We start from the raw sequence: 15672 nt of genomic DNA, 5'->3' as shown, positions 1-15672 counted from the left end.
CTGATTTAAGTAATAAGCAGCTTTCAGGCTGTGTGATTAATAATCACTTAATGTTCCTCCTACAACCAGATACCACCAGAAGGCTAACACACTGTCAGACAGCAACCACTACAGCCACTAACATTACCTTACAGCTACTACCAATAACAGACACCAGACGACTATCGTCAACTGTCGTTGGGACGGGGGGGGTGAGGAGATATTGGAGTAAGAAATACACACGTTGGATGTCTTGGAGACGTATAATTGTCTTGAGGAGAAACCCAGCCCTACCTGTCCAGTCTAGTATACCTAGCGTGGAAGTGAGGATGAACGTTGTGGCCTAAGACTCACATGTGAGGGGTCTCGTGACGTCACAGCTAGAAGGGAGCCTATAAAGTAGCTGGGATTATCTAAGTATACTACACAAGTACACAGTAACACTACTGACACAACAACAGCTAGCTACCAATATCACCAGACAGCTGTCTTCAACAACAGACAGCTACCACCACCAACAATAACAACAGACAACTACCATTACCTCTACCACCATCAAACAGTAAAAATTCTTTTTTTTTCTAAGACAAGATTTAATTTGCATAACTTAGGAGAATGTGACCACGGTCAAGCAGGAGGAAAATTGGATTCATTTAAGAGTGTTGACTGCTTCCATTGGTGGTGACCCTTTTGTCTCCTAAGCGTTAAGGGGAAAATTGCATATTTTCGAACCTTTTTTTTTGTGGGATACACCTGTTGGCAGCCTTTGTCTTAGGGGGAGTCAACTCTAAAACGTTTTAAATATTACGTTTTGTTTGTCTAACTTTAAAGGAAAGACTATTATCACTCGGTAAATATTCCTTTCTTTTCTATAAATATATTACTCTATAGGTAGATTTTTAATTATGCTGTTTTTATAAAAAGCTTTTTGTAAAAATAGTGAGTTGGGTCGCAGTTCGAGTCCTCTGCTAACCTCAAGCTCACAGATCGGTGACTAGTCTGTGTGGTACATGGAATGGCTCGATTGGTAGCGGGGTGGCTTCTGTATTATATATATGCAGTTGGGAGTCCACCTCCAGTGCAACTGTTGAGACTCTCAGCCTCGGATAAATATATAAAAAGACCGTAGAGGGAGAAAAATGTCGAGATTTCTCCTCGAGACTAAATATTCTAATTCTCCCACCATCCATTACTTTATAAATGCAAGTATATGTCTACTAATGTGTATATATATAAATATATATATATATATATATATATATATATATATATATATATATATATATATATATATATATGTGTGTGTGTGTGTGTGTGTGTGTGTGTGTGTGTGTGTGTGTGTGGTGTGTGTGTGTGTGTGTGAGTACTCACCTATTTGTACTCACCTATTTGTGGTTGCAGGGGTCGAGTCCTAGCTCCTGGCCCCGCCTCTTCACCGGTGTGAAGTGTGTGTGTGTGTGTGTGTGTGTATGTGTGTGTATGTGTGGTGTGTGTGTATGTGTGTGTGTATGTGGGTGTGTGTGTATGTGGTGTGTGTGTGTGTGTGTGTGAGTGTGGTGTGTGAGTATATGTGTGTATATGTGTGTGTGTGTGGTGTGTGTGTGTGTGTGTGGTGTGTGTGTGTGTGTGTGTGGTGTGTGTGTGTGTGTGTGTGTGTGTGTGTTGTGTGTATGTGTGTGTGTTGTGTGTGTGTGTTGTGTGTTGTGTGTTGAGTGTGTGTGTGTGTGTGTGTGTGTGTGTGTGTGTGTGTGTGTGTGTGTGTGTGTGTGTGAGAGAGAGAGAGAGAGAGAGAGAGAGAGAGTGAGTGTGTGTGTGTGTGTGTGTGTGTGTTACAATTACACGAGGAGATTCATGCTTGCGGTAACTGTCTTCAGTGTCCAGTTGGTCGAACTAATTCTTAATGTTTCCAGTGGTTGTTGAACACACTACATGCAAAATGCTCACTCATTCGCTCTCTTTCTCTCTCTCTCTCTCTCTCTCTTACACAAAGACACACACAAATTATATATATATATATATATATATATATATATATATATATATATATATATATATATATATATATATATATATATATATATATAAACAATTCCCTCCCCTCCCTCTCCCTTCACACTTACCACCCGCTTCCTCCTACTCAATTCATCCATTTACCTCTCTTTCTCTCTCTCTCTCTCTCATGCTCCCCTCTCCTTCCACTCCATCCCTGTAGTAATGGCCCTGGTAGTCGGAGCAACTTAAGCAGGAGAATAAGAACCTCTTCTTCCCTCCCTCCTGCCCGCAACCTCCCTCATCCTTACTCCCACCCACCCTCACCCTCCCTCATTCCTAGCCTCTCTCTCTCTTCTATTCTCTCTACACATCATCTATCTGCCTTCAGAAATGTTTCAGCCATGGGTAGCATATATTATACTGTACTTCTATTTTACACACGGTTTTACAAGGTTTCTCATCTCCCTCTCTGTCTCTCTCACTTTTTCTCTCTCTCTTACACAGGGTTTTACAAGGTTTCTCATCTCCCTCTCTGTCTCTCTCACTTTTTCTCTCTCTCTTACACAGGGTTTTACAAGGTTTCTCATCTCCCTCTCTGTCTCTCTCACTTTTTCTCTCTCTCTTACACAGGGTTTTACAAGGTTTCTCATCTCCCTCTCTGTCTCTCTCACTTTTTCTCTCTCTCTTACACAGGGTTTTACAAGGTTTCTCATCTCCCTCTCTGTCTCTCTCACTTTTTCTCTCTCTCTTACACAGGGTTTTACAAGGTTTCTCATCTCCCTCTCTGTCTCTCTCACTTTTTCTCTCTCTCTTACACAGGGTTTTACAAGGTTTCTCATCTCGCTCTCTGTCTCTCTCACTTTTTCTCTCTCTCTTACACAGGGTTTTACAAGGTTTCTCATCTCCCTTTCTGTCTCTCTCACTTTTTTCTCTCTCTCTTACACAGGGTTTTACAAGGTTTCTCATCTCCCTCTCTGTCTCTCTCACTTTTTCTCTCTCTCTTACACAGGGTTTTACAAGGTTTCTCATCTCCCTTTCTGTCTCTCTCACTTTTTCTCTCTCTCTTACACAGGGTTTTACAAGGTTAGGTTAAGGTTCCTAACTTTATTTACAAGCAAAGAGCTGTTACCTACATTAGCTCATTCCAAAACCTTTTTATTGTTATGCGATATACAAATAAGGAATGGGATAAAGTTGGAGCACTCTGTAAGCCAGTAATTTCATTTGATCAACTATTTCGTTGATGTCATGCTATAAGAACATGTTGCAGACACGAGTCATCCTAGGAATAAGTGATCTCAGATGAAGTGATGTTTTCGAGAAGGTTACTGAGTAAAGTTCCTGCTTCTCGACCTAAGAAACTCTAATTTAAGTTCAATGATTTTTTCTAATTCACGAACGTTGCACGGGGCTGCCTTGATACTGGTAAGGTGCTCGTGATCCAAGGAGCCAGAGGTGCCCTCCCTTCTACTGCCAGGGTTCTGTTTTTAAGGATTTTAGAGTTTCCCCAAATAATAATAATAATAATACTAATAATAATCTTTAATCCACAGCTTAAATATATTAATTCCGAAAGCAAGAAGCGGCTCAATTTATATCATGTTGGAAGATCTTTATTTTTTAAGGACTAATTTAAAAATCCTTAAACTCAGCACAACCTAAAACCAGAGAGAGAGAGAGAGAGAGAGAGAGAGAGAGAGAGAGAGAGAGAGAGAGAGAGAGAGAGAGAGAGAGAGAGAGAGAGAGAGAGTGAGAGGAAGAGAGAGAGGGAGAGGGAGAGGGAGAGAGAGTGAGAGGGAGAGAGAGAGAGCGTACATTAGCAATAATTTTCAGTTAAAACCTACAAGTTTATATTAAACGTCAGCTGAAAGTTATAAATATACGTAACAAATTATCATCATAATTATTATTATTACTCGAGTCTGTAAACCCGTATGGGTCATTCAGTCCATAGTGCTGAAATACACACATACTCGGAAAATTAAAATCAGTAAACGAAAAGTAAAAAAAAAAAGAAACTTGTGAAATCAGAAGAAATCAGAGGTAGAGAAAGAGAGAAAAATATGGGGAGAGAGATAACACACATAACCACTTAATATATTTACTGTGTGCCATGCCAAACGACCCAATACAAAACCGATATGAGAGGAGAGTAAATATAGAGGGTGGTAAAGCTGGCAGCCAGAGTGCTAGACCCCATTCCAAATGTAGAGATAGAAGAAGTAACGAGAAAGATAAAGAGAGAGGTGGAGAGAGGGAGAGAGATGGAGAGAGAGAGAGAGAGAGAGAGAGAGAGAGAGAGAGAGAGAGAGAGAGAGAGAGAGAGAGAGAGAGAGAGATAAAGAGAGAGGTGGAGAGAGGGAGAGAGAGGGAGAGAGATGGAGAGAGATGGAGAGAGATGGAGAGAGAGAGAGAGAGAGAGAGAGAGAGAGAGAGAGAGAGAGAGAATGTAGATAACAGTTCTTAGCTTGTAAATAAAGTTAGGAACCCTAAACCTAACCTTGCAAAATCCTTTGGAGAGAGAGAAAGAGAGAAAGAGATAGAGAGAGAGAGAGAGGGGGAGGGAGAGAGAGAGAAAGAGAGTACGTATATATCCATGACAAGTGAATGAAAATGATCTTACAAATCAAGGCTGATAAACTAATCACCTCAGTATTACATAAGAACATAAGAAAGGAGGAACACTGCAGCAGGCCTGTTGGCCCATACTAGGCAGGTCCTTTACAATTCATCCCACTAACAAACATTTGACCAGCCCAATTTTCAATGCCACCCAAGAAACAAGCTCTGATGTGCAAGTCCCACTCAAATCCAACCCATCCCACTCATGTACTTATCCAACCTAAATTTGAAACTACCCAAAGTCCTAGCCTCAATAACCCAACTAGGTAGACTGTTCCACTCATCAACTACCCTATTTCCAAACCAATACTTTCCTGTCCTTTCTAAATCTAAACTTATCTAATTTAAATCCATTACTGCGCGTTCTCTCTTGGAGAGACATCCTCAAGACCTTGTTAATATCCCCTTTATTAATACCTATCTTCCACTTATACACTTCGATCAGGTCTCCCCTCATTCTTCGTCTAACAAGTGAATGTAACTTAAGAGTCTTCAATCTTTCTTCATAAGGAAGATTTCTAATGCTATGTATTAATTTAGTCATCCTACGCTGAATGTTTTCTAACGAATTTATGTCCATTCTGTAATATGGAGACCAGAATTGAGCTGAATAATCTAGGTGAGGCCTTACTAATGATGTATAAAGCTGCAGTATGACCTCTGGACTTCTGTTGCTTACACTTCTTGATATAAATCCCAGTAATCTATTTGCCTTATTACGCACGCTTAGGCATTGCTGTCTTGGTTTAAGGTTGCTGCTTACCATAATCCCCAAGTCCTTTTCGCAATCTGTATGGCTAAGTTCTACATTATTTAACTTATAAGTGCTAGGGTTATGCACACTCCCGAGCTTCAGAACCTAGCATTTATCTACATTGAACTGCATCTGCCACTTTTCTGACCAAGAGTAGAGTTTGTCTAAATCCTCCTGAAGTTCCCTAACATCTACGTTTGAATCAATTATCCTACCTATCTTCGTGTCATCGGCGAATTTGCTCATATCACTAGTAATTCCTTCATCAAGATCATTGATATATATTATAAACAACAACGGGCCCAAGACTGATCCCTGTGGAACGCCACTTGTTACTGAACCCCACTCGGATTTAACCCCATTTATGGACACTCTCTTCTTCCTGTCTGTGAGCCGTGATTCGATCCACGAGAGCACCCTTTCCCCAATGCCATGAGCTGCTACTTTCTTCAACAGTCTTTGGTGCGGAACTCTATCAAATGCCTTACTAAAATCTAAGTAAATAATATCAAATTCTTTATCGTGGTCAACAGCCTCAAAAGCTTTACTGAAGAAAGTTAATAAATTAGTTAGACAAGACCGGCCTCTTGTGAATCCATGCTGAGTATCATTAATCAAGCTATGCTTATCGAGATGGCTTCTTATAATCTCAGCTATAATTGACTCTAGTAATTTGCCTACAATTGAGGTCAGGTTTATTGGGCGGTAATTTGACGGTAACGACTTGTCCCCTGTTTTAAAAATAGGAATTACATTAGCCATCTTCCACATATCAGACACTACACCTGTTTGAAGAGATAAATTAAAAATATTAGTTAATGATTCACAGACTTCCATTTTGCATTCCTTAAGAACCCTTGAAAAAACCTCATCAGGACCCGGTGACTTATTTTGCTTCAGTCGGTCTATCTGCTTCACAATCATTTCACTAGTGACTGTGATGTTACATAATTTATCTTCTTCTGGCCCACTATAAAAATTAATTACTGTAATATTATTAATGTCTTCCTGTGTAAAAACCGAGAGAAAATACTTATTTAAAATCGAGCACATTTCATTCTCTTTATCAGTAAGATGCCCATAGTTATTTTTAAGGGGACCTATCTTATCTCTGACTTTTGTTCTATATACCTGGAAAAAACTTTTTGGGTTAGTTTTAGAATCCCTAGCAACTTTAATTTCATAGTCCCTTTTAGCTTTTCTTATCCCCCTTTTTAATGTCCCTCTTAATGTCAATATACTGATTCATAAGATGACCCTCGCCTCTTTTGATACGCCTATAAATTCCTTTCTTATGCCCTAGCAGATATTTCAGCCTATTATTCATCCATTTTGGGTCATTTCTATTTGATCTAATTTCTTTATAAGGGATAAACGTTCTTTGAGCAGCATGTATAGTGTTCAGAAAACTGTCATATTGATAGCTCTCTTCGTTACCCCAGTCAACAGATAAGTGTTCTCTAAGCCCATCGTAATCTGCTAAGCGAAAATCTGGGACTGTTACTGAGTTATCCCTACTATCATACTTCCATTCAATGCTAAATGTAATTGATTTGTGGTCGCTAGCACCCAGTTCCTCTGAAACTTCTAAATTATTAACAAGGGATTCATTGTTTGCCAGAACTAAGTCAAGCAGGTTATTACCCCTTGTAGGTTCTGTCACAAACTGCTTCAAAAAACAATCCTGAACTACTTCTAAGAAGTCATATGATTCTAAATTCCCAGTCAAGAAATTCCAATCAATATGACTAAAGTTAAAGTCTCCTAAAATTACTACATTATCGTGCCTTGTGGCCCTAACAATTTCCTCCCATAGTAGTCTCCCCTGGTCCCTATCTAAATTTGGGGGACGGTACATCACACCTAAAATTAATTTTTCATGCTCCTCTGAAAATTCTATCCAAACAGACTCTGTATGTGTTACTTCAGACTTAATACCCGTTTTTATGCAACAGTTCAAGCGATCTCGGACATACAATGCCACCCCACCCCCCTTCCCGACACTTCTATCTACTTGGAACAATTTAAAACCCTGAATGTGACATTCTGCAGGCATGTCCCGACTTTTTGAATTAAACCACGTCTCAGTAATGGCAAATACATCAATGTTACCTGCACTAGCAACTAGTCTCAACTCGCCCATCTTATTCCTAGCACTGCGACTATTTGTGTAATAAATATTTAAAGACCCTCCTCTCTCTTTACCCTTCCTGCTCCTTTCTGTTATTCCACTAAACCTATTACTGTCCTTGTCAATTAGTGCCACTGGCTTTCCAATATCCACCTCATTTTGCCTATTACTAGTTCTCCTAGTACTCTGCGACTTCACAGTATTCCCGCCAAAACCCATACCACTAACTATTCCTAGTTTAAAGACCTAACAGCTCCCTCCACTGCGTTGGCCAGTGCTCCCACCCCACACCTAGATAAGTGAACCCCATCCCTGGCATACATGTCATTTTTGCCATAGAAGAGGTCCCAGTTGTCAATGAATGTTACCGCATTTTCCTTACAGTATTTGTCCAGCCAGCAATTGACACCAATTGCTCTGGACAACCATTCATTTCCAACTCCTCTCCTTGGCAAAATGCCACATATGACAGGTTTCCCACCCTTCCTCCTAATTATCTCTGTTGCTGACCTATACCTGCTAATCAGGTCCTCACTCCTACGTCTGCCAACATTGTTGCCTCCAGCACTGAGACAGATAATAGGATTGCTCCCATTACCTGTCATGATGTCATCCAGACGGCTAACAATATCCTTCATCCCAGCCCCAGGAAAACACACACTCTGCCTCCTACTCCTATCCTTCAAGCAGAATGCCCTATCCATGTACCTAATCTGGCTATCCCCAACAACAACAATGTTTTTACCTTCCTTGGCGTCGTCCGTAGTGATGGTCCCAGTAGTCGACTCACATTCGTCAGGTTGCATTACACCACTTGTGGAATTCAAGACGTTCTCGATGGTCTTCGTTGGGGTTTCTAGGGATGTCTCACTCACGTCTGCCAATGCTTCCTTGGTGCTTGTTGTGGCATTCCCAGTAGAACACTCACATTCGTCAGGTAGCACGGAGAATGGGTTGGAAGTTTCCACGGTAGTCTTCTGGTTTCTCGTTGTTTCTGCCTCTCCAACCGTTTTCTTGATCCTCAGCTTGGTTCCATGTTGCTAGGCCACTGACCAAGCTCCCCTCTTAACCTGGGGACTCACAACAGGAGGATTACTACGAATCCTCTTGTTCTCCTCCGTTAATAGCCGTATCTCCAGCTTAGCAACTCTGAGCTCTTCTCTCAGCTGCTGGTAAAGTTGCTCAAGAGAGGGCATCCTGGTTCAGATTCACAGAGAGCACACAAACAGGTCTTCACAGAGCTAAGTACACATCACCACTGGAGTACACGTCACCTGCTGTTTCCTCTAGTATTATATTTACCTCTGTTCTAATAAACGAAACATTTTGGCAATAAAAGGTAAACTAAAAAGAAATATTTGCCTTGAGTTTAAATACTGAAACACGTTCTACTGACCACGTAATTGTTTGGGAGCAGAAGGACACATGTTGCATGTTTGGTTGTCTGAGAAAACACTGGAGACAGTAATAAAGAGTTGTTTTTTTGGTTGTCAGTCCCTTGGTCTTGATATGAGGTGGTCAGTCCCTCAAACGTACAGCAGAAGCATCTCTTATATACCGGATAAACACGAGCTGAAGCGAGATGTAGCAGCTGGAGTTGACGTTAGAGGTGAGGGGGGGGGCACAAGTGGAAGTAGGGCAGGCTAAACAGGTGTTCAGCCAAGGAGTTGTGGATAACATCCCCTGTACCACCATACCATGACTACCCATTTGGCTTTCTTATAACAGGTGTTATTCACCTGCTGAAGACCTTTCTTTGCTGAATATGCCTTTGTGTGCAGGTTTATGAACGTGTTTGTTTGCATGGTTGTATTCTTGTGTGTCAAGTAAAACGACATAAGTGCAACTAATGCGACATTTTTATTGTGGCAACGTTTCGCTCTCCAGGAGCTTTGTCAAGCGTGACAAAGCTCCTGGAGAGCGAAACGTTGCCACAATAAAAATGTCACATTAGTTACACTTGTGTCCTTTTACTTTACATACTGTCGGTAATTCTACCAACATTATTACAATCCTTGTGTGTTCATGCTTGCAGGCTTGTGTGTGTGCATGTATGTATCAGTCTTCCTTGGCTTGTCCTCGTTTTGCCAACCTTTACATGTTTAATCAGAATAAAACGCTTTGTTTCGGAAGGCAAACACACACACACACACACACACACACACACACACACACACACACACACACACACAAATCAAAAGGCCGTCACGAATCTCTACGACAACATTGTTCCCAGTCGCTCATACATGTATTGTGAATTATTTAATGAATGTAAACCAGTAAATCCTGGTCTAATACTTGTAAAAATACGAGTGGGTAACATTCATACACTTGGAACTAGAATTCAGCAGCAGCCTTCAGTATGACATTAGACTGTTTAAAGTCAGAAATCTGTTTAAATAGGATTAGAGTTGAGAATAAAATTCCTTAGTATATTTTGAGGCAATTATAAGCGGCCACGACAAAAATTTATTCCAGTAAAAGCTTATACAAGATGTAAATAGGTGATACAAGATGTAAATAGGTGATACAAGATGTAAACAGGTGATACAAGATGTAAACAGATGATAGCACAATATGCAGAACAACCACTGTGAAAGGAAAAGTGAAATTCCAAGCGCTTTCCTGATTCCTCACATTATTAAGGAACTATCATAGTTCCTTGATAATGTGAGAAGTGTGGGTGCCTTTGAGCTACCCACACTACCGTACGTCCTCGGATCAGGGTAAAACACCTAGCTCAGCTGGATGCTTGGTTCTTGTAGGATTACGTGGTCCTGTGGTCTACAGCGTCATGTGATTTTCGCTCACCATGAGGCGGGCTAAAACGACATGGGTTCGAATCCTAGGCTAGTCGCAGTGCTGTTATTGATTAAATAACACTCGCTCATGGTTACAATATCAATATATATATATATATATATATATATATATATATATATATATATATATATATATATATGTGTGTGTATGTGTATGTGCATATATGTATGTGTGTGTGTGTGTGTGCGTGTATGTGTGTGTGTGTAAAAGTTGTTTTCTTAAGTACCGCCAGTTTAAATTTACCTAAATTAGGAAGTTATTTTACTATGATTATTTAAAAGCAGAAAAGCAGTGTGTGAAGGATAGTGAAGCAACTCCTTCATTAGAGAGAGAGAGAGAGAGTGTGTGTGTGTGTGTGTGTGTGTGTGTGTGTGTGTGTGTGTGTAAGACCAGCCTGACACGGTAAGAGTTGTGTCATCTACTGCCTCGCTAATGAGCGAATAATCTCAACAAGATTTTTATCTTAACTTGTCGAGAAGGACCTTCTTTATGTGTGTGTGTGTATGTGTGTGTGTGTGTGTGTGTATGTGTGTGTATGTGTGTGTGTGTACTCACCTAATTGTACTCACCTAATTGTGGTTGCAGGGGTCGAGACTCAGCTCCTGGCCCCGCCTCTTCACTGATCGCTACTGGATCCTCTCTCTCTCTGCTTCCTGAGCTTTGTCATACCTCTTCTTAAAACTATGTATGGTTCCTGCCTCCACTACTTCACTTGCTAGGCTATTCCACTTCCTGACAACTCTATGACTGAAGAAATACTTCCTAACGTCCCTGTGACTCGTCTGAGTCTTCAGCTTCCAGTTGTGACCCCTTGTCCCTGTGTCCCCTCTCTGGAACATCCTATCTCTGTCCACCTTGTCTATTCCCCGCAGTATCTTGTATGTCGTTATCATGTCTCCCCTGACCCTTCCGTCCTCCAGTGTCGTCAGTCCGATTTCCCTTAACCTTTCCTCGTACGACATTCCCTTGAGCTCTGGGACTAGCCTTGTTGCAAACCTTTGTACTTTCTCTAACTTCTTGACGTGCTTGACCAGGTGTGGGTTCCAGACTGGTGCTGCATACTCCAGTATGGGCCTAACATACACAGTGTACAGTGTCTTGAACGATTCCTTATTAAGGTATCGGAACGCTATTCTCAGGTTTGCCAGGCGCCCGTATGCTGCAGCGGTTATTTGGTTGATGTGTGCCTCCGGTGATGTGCTCGGTGTTATGGTCACCCCAAGGTCTTTCTCCCTGAGTGAGGTCTGTAGTCTTTGTCCACCTAGCCTATACTCTGTCTGCGGTCTTCTTTGCCCCTCCCCAATCTTCATGACTTTGCATTTGGCTGGATTGAATTCGAGAAGCCAGTTACTGGACCACATGTCCAGCCTCTCCAGGTCTCTTTGCAGTCCTGCCTCATCCTCGTCCGATTTAATTCTTCTCATCAACTTCACGTCATCTGCGAACAGGGACACTTCAGAGTCTATTCCTTCCATCATGTCGTTCACATATATCAAAAATAGCACTGGTCCTAGAACTGACCCCTGTGGGACCCCGCTCGTAACAGGCGCCCACTGTGATACCTCTTCACGTACCATGACTCGTTGCTGCCTCCCTGTCAGGTATTCCCTTATCCATTGCAGTGCCCTTCCTTTTACGTGTGCCTGATCCTCCAGCTTCTGCACTAGTCTCTTGTGGGGAACTGTGTCAAAGGCCTTCCTGCAGTCTAGGAAAACGCAATCTACCCAACCCTCTCTCTCGTGTCTTACTTCTGTTACCTTGTCACAAAACTCCAGGAGGTTTGTGATACAAGATTTGCCTTCCATGAACCCATGCTGGTTTTCATTTATAATCTTGTTCCTTTCCAGGTGTTCGACCACTCTCCTCCTGATAATCTTCTCCATGACTTTGCACACAATACATGTCAGAGACACAGGTCTGTAGTTTAGTGCCTCGTTTCTGTTTCCTTTCTTAAATATGGGGACTACATTAGCTGTCTTCCATTTCTCAGGTAGTTGCCCAGTTTCAAGGGATGTGTTGAAGATTGTGGTTAGAGGCACACACAGCATCTCTGCTCCTTCTCTAAGGACCCATGGGGAGATGTTGTCCGGTCCCATCGCCTTTGAGGTGTCAAGGTCACTTAAGAGCTTCTTCACCTCCTCCTCAGTTGTTCGTATGTCATCCAACACTTGTTGGTATATTCCCTCTTGATGTTCCCTTCTGTTCTGTCTTCCCACAGCCCTTCCTGTCTCTACTGTAAAAACTTCCTTAAATCTCCTGTTCAGCTCCTCACATACCTCCTGATCATTTCTTGTGAGTTCTCCACCTTCTGTCCTTAATCTGATCACCTGGTCTTTGACTGTTGTCTTCCTCCTGATGTGGCTATACAACAGTTTCGGGTCAGTCTTGATTCTCGATGCTATGTCATTTTCATACTGTCGCTGGGCCTCCCTCCTTACCTGTGCGTACTCATTCCTGGCTCTGCGACTGATCTCCCTATTTTCGTGTGTTCTCTGCCTTCTGTACTTTTTCCATTCTCTATTGCACTTTGTTTTTGCCTCCTTACACCGTCGGGTGAACCAGGGGCTTGTTCTGGTCTTCCCGTTGTTACTGTTGCCCTTGGGAATGAACCTTTCCACTGCCTCCTTGCATTTTGTTGCTACATATTCCATCATTTCATTTACTGGCTTTCCTGCCAGTTCTCTGTCCCACTGGACCTCCCGCAGGAAGTTCTTCAACCCTATGTAGTCCCCTCTTTTATAGTCAGGTTTTTCCCATTCTACTCCTGTTATTCTCTCCACTTGCAGCTCTACTATGTATTCAAAGCACAGAACCACGTGGTCGCTAGCTCCTAGGGGACTCTCATACTTGATGTCCTCAATGTCTGAGCTGCCCAGGGTGAACACAAGGTCCAATCTTGCTGGTTCATCCTCCCCTCTCACTCTGGTAGTGTCCTTAACATGTTAGTGCATGAGGTTTTCCAGCACCACGTCCAACATCCTGGCTCTCCATGTTTCGGGACCCCCATGTGGCTCCAGGTTTTCCCAGTCAATCTCCCAGTGGTTGAAATCCCCCATAACCAGCAACTTTGCTCTGCTGGAGTGAGCTCTTCTTGCCACCTCAGCAAGTGTGTCCACCATTGCTCTGTTGCTCTCTTCATATTCCTCTCTTGGCCTCCTGCAGTTCTGTGGTGGATTATACATCACTGCAATGACCACTTTGTGTTCCCCAGACTGAAGTGTACCTGCTATGTAGTCTCTTTCTCCCGTCTCATCTATTCCTTCCATTTTCTCGAATTTCCATCTGTTTTTTACGAGCAGAGCAACCCCACCTCCCCCCCTGCCCCTTCTATCTTTCCTCATGATCTGGTATCCTGGTGGGAAGATTGCATCTGTTATTGTCTCCATGAGTTTTGTTTCTGTAACTGCTATGATGTCTGGGGACTTCTCATTGATTCTTTCTTGCCATTCCTCATGTTTATTCGTTAATCCATCTGCATTTGTGTACCAAACCTTCAACTTCTGTTCTAATACTGTAACTGTGGTGCGGGGGGTGTTTGTGTGTGTGTACCAAAAAATAAATACAAAGGTGAGAATATTGCATCCGTTACACCTTTGTGTCCATTCTCGTGTTAAAAATTAGAACAAAAAATCAGAAGTGGGATTCGATTTTTATAAATCTTTCAGAGAGAGAGAGAGAGAGAGAGAGAGATAGAGTTGGGTGATTGAGAATAAAAATAGTGGGAAAGATAAAACATTGAAACGATTGGTCAAAAGTCGAGAGTTGTGAAAAATTTATTATGACACTAGAAATAGTTTGTGCTTCTGTACTGTTGTTGCTCTAAGATTTATTTTCTTCTTAGTCTTCCTTATATTTCTTTTGCATTTTTTTTTAATATTTTCCCCCGTTTCTTGTTTCCGAATGACTTCTGGAAAAAGAACTCGTCTATCATAATTCGTCCCACAGCTAACTTTCTAAAATAAGAATATCATAGCCCAATGTTGACTCGTCGTACTGCAACGTCCTACCCACTTAATAAACACAAACACTGATTTTCCCCGACTGGAAAACTCAAGTCCAACTAACCTACTTTTCAGAATTCTTTCAAGGATACCGACACATTATCACTCCCACGGCACATCACTGGCTTTCACTCCCATCTAACACGCTCAAAAATGCTCTCAAGCAGCCAAACAAGTTAATAATCACACTGCATTATATGCTTCACGCATGTGGGTGTTCTTCAGAGGTATGACGAAGACATTCTTCATTATTCAGAGACGCCAAAAATTACCTTCCGTTCCTTACGTAGTATTTTGTGTAATCAATCACCTGTCGCCGATTTCTGTATAACATACATACATAATATATATATATATATATATATATATATATATATATATATATATATATATATATATATATATATATATATATATTAAAAAGAGGATAAATAACTATACAAGATATAATGTAGGGTATAATAACAGTAGTTTGTTGGACTACGTATTAGTAGATAAAAGACTGTTGGGTAGACTTCAAGATGTACATATTTATAGAGGGGCCACAGATATATCAGATCACCTTTTAGTTATAGCTACAGTGAGAGTAAAAGGTAGATGGGATACAAGGAAAATAGAAGCAGCAAGTAAGAGAGAGGTGAAGGTTTATAAACTAAAGGAGGAGGCAGTTAGGATAAGACATAAACAACTATTGGAGGATAGATGGACTAGTGAGAGTATAGCTAATGGGGTCGAAGATGTATTGGGTAGGTTTAAGAATGAAGCGTTAGAGTGTTCAGCAGAAGTTTGTGGCTACAGGAAAGTGGGTGCAGGAGGGAAGAAGAGCAATTGGTGGAATGATGATGTAAAGAGAGTAAATAGTAAGAGAGAAAACATTAGCATATAAGAGGTTTTTACAAAGAAGTGATGAAAAGAGGGAGGAGTATATGGATAGAAAAAGAGAGGATAAGAGAATGGCAAAGCACTGTAAAAAGAGAGCAAATGAGAGAGTGGGTGAGATATCAACAAATTTTGTTGAAAATAAGAAAAAGTTTTGGAGATTAATAAGTTGAGGAAGCCTAGGGAACGAACTGATCTGATAGTTAAAAATAGGAGAGGAGAGATATTAAATTGAGAGTTAGAGATATCAGGAAGATGGAGGAATATTTTGAGGAACTGTTAAATGTTGATGAAGATAGGGAAGCTGTGATTTCGTGTATAGGGCAAGGAGGAATAACATCTAGTAGGAGTGAGGAAGAGCCAGTTGTGATTATGGGGTAAGTTCGTTAGGCGGTGGGTAGAGAGGGTGTAAGGCAGCTGGGATTGATGGGATAAAGATAGAAATGTTAAAAGCAGGTGGGGATATAGTTTTAGAGTGGTTGGTGCTTTTA

Source organism: Cherax quadricarinatus, chromosome 57 (assembly GCF_038502225.1).
Source record: "Cherax quadricarinatus isolate ZL_2023a chromosome 57, ASM3850222v1, whole genome shotgun sequence".
NCBI classification, from domain to species: Eukaryota; Metazoa; Arthropoda; class Malacostraca; order Decapoda; family Parastacidae; genus Cherax; species Cherax quadricarinatus.
This window is presented reverse-complemented; position numbering follows the sequence as displayed.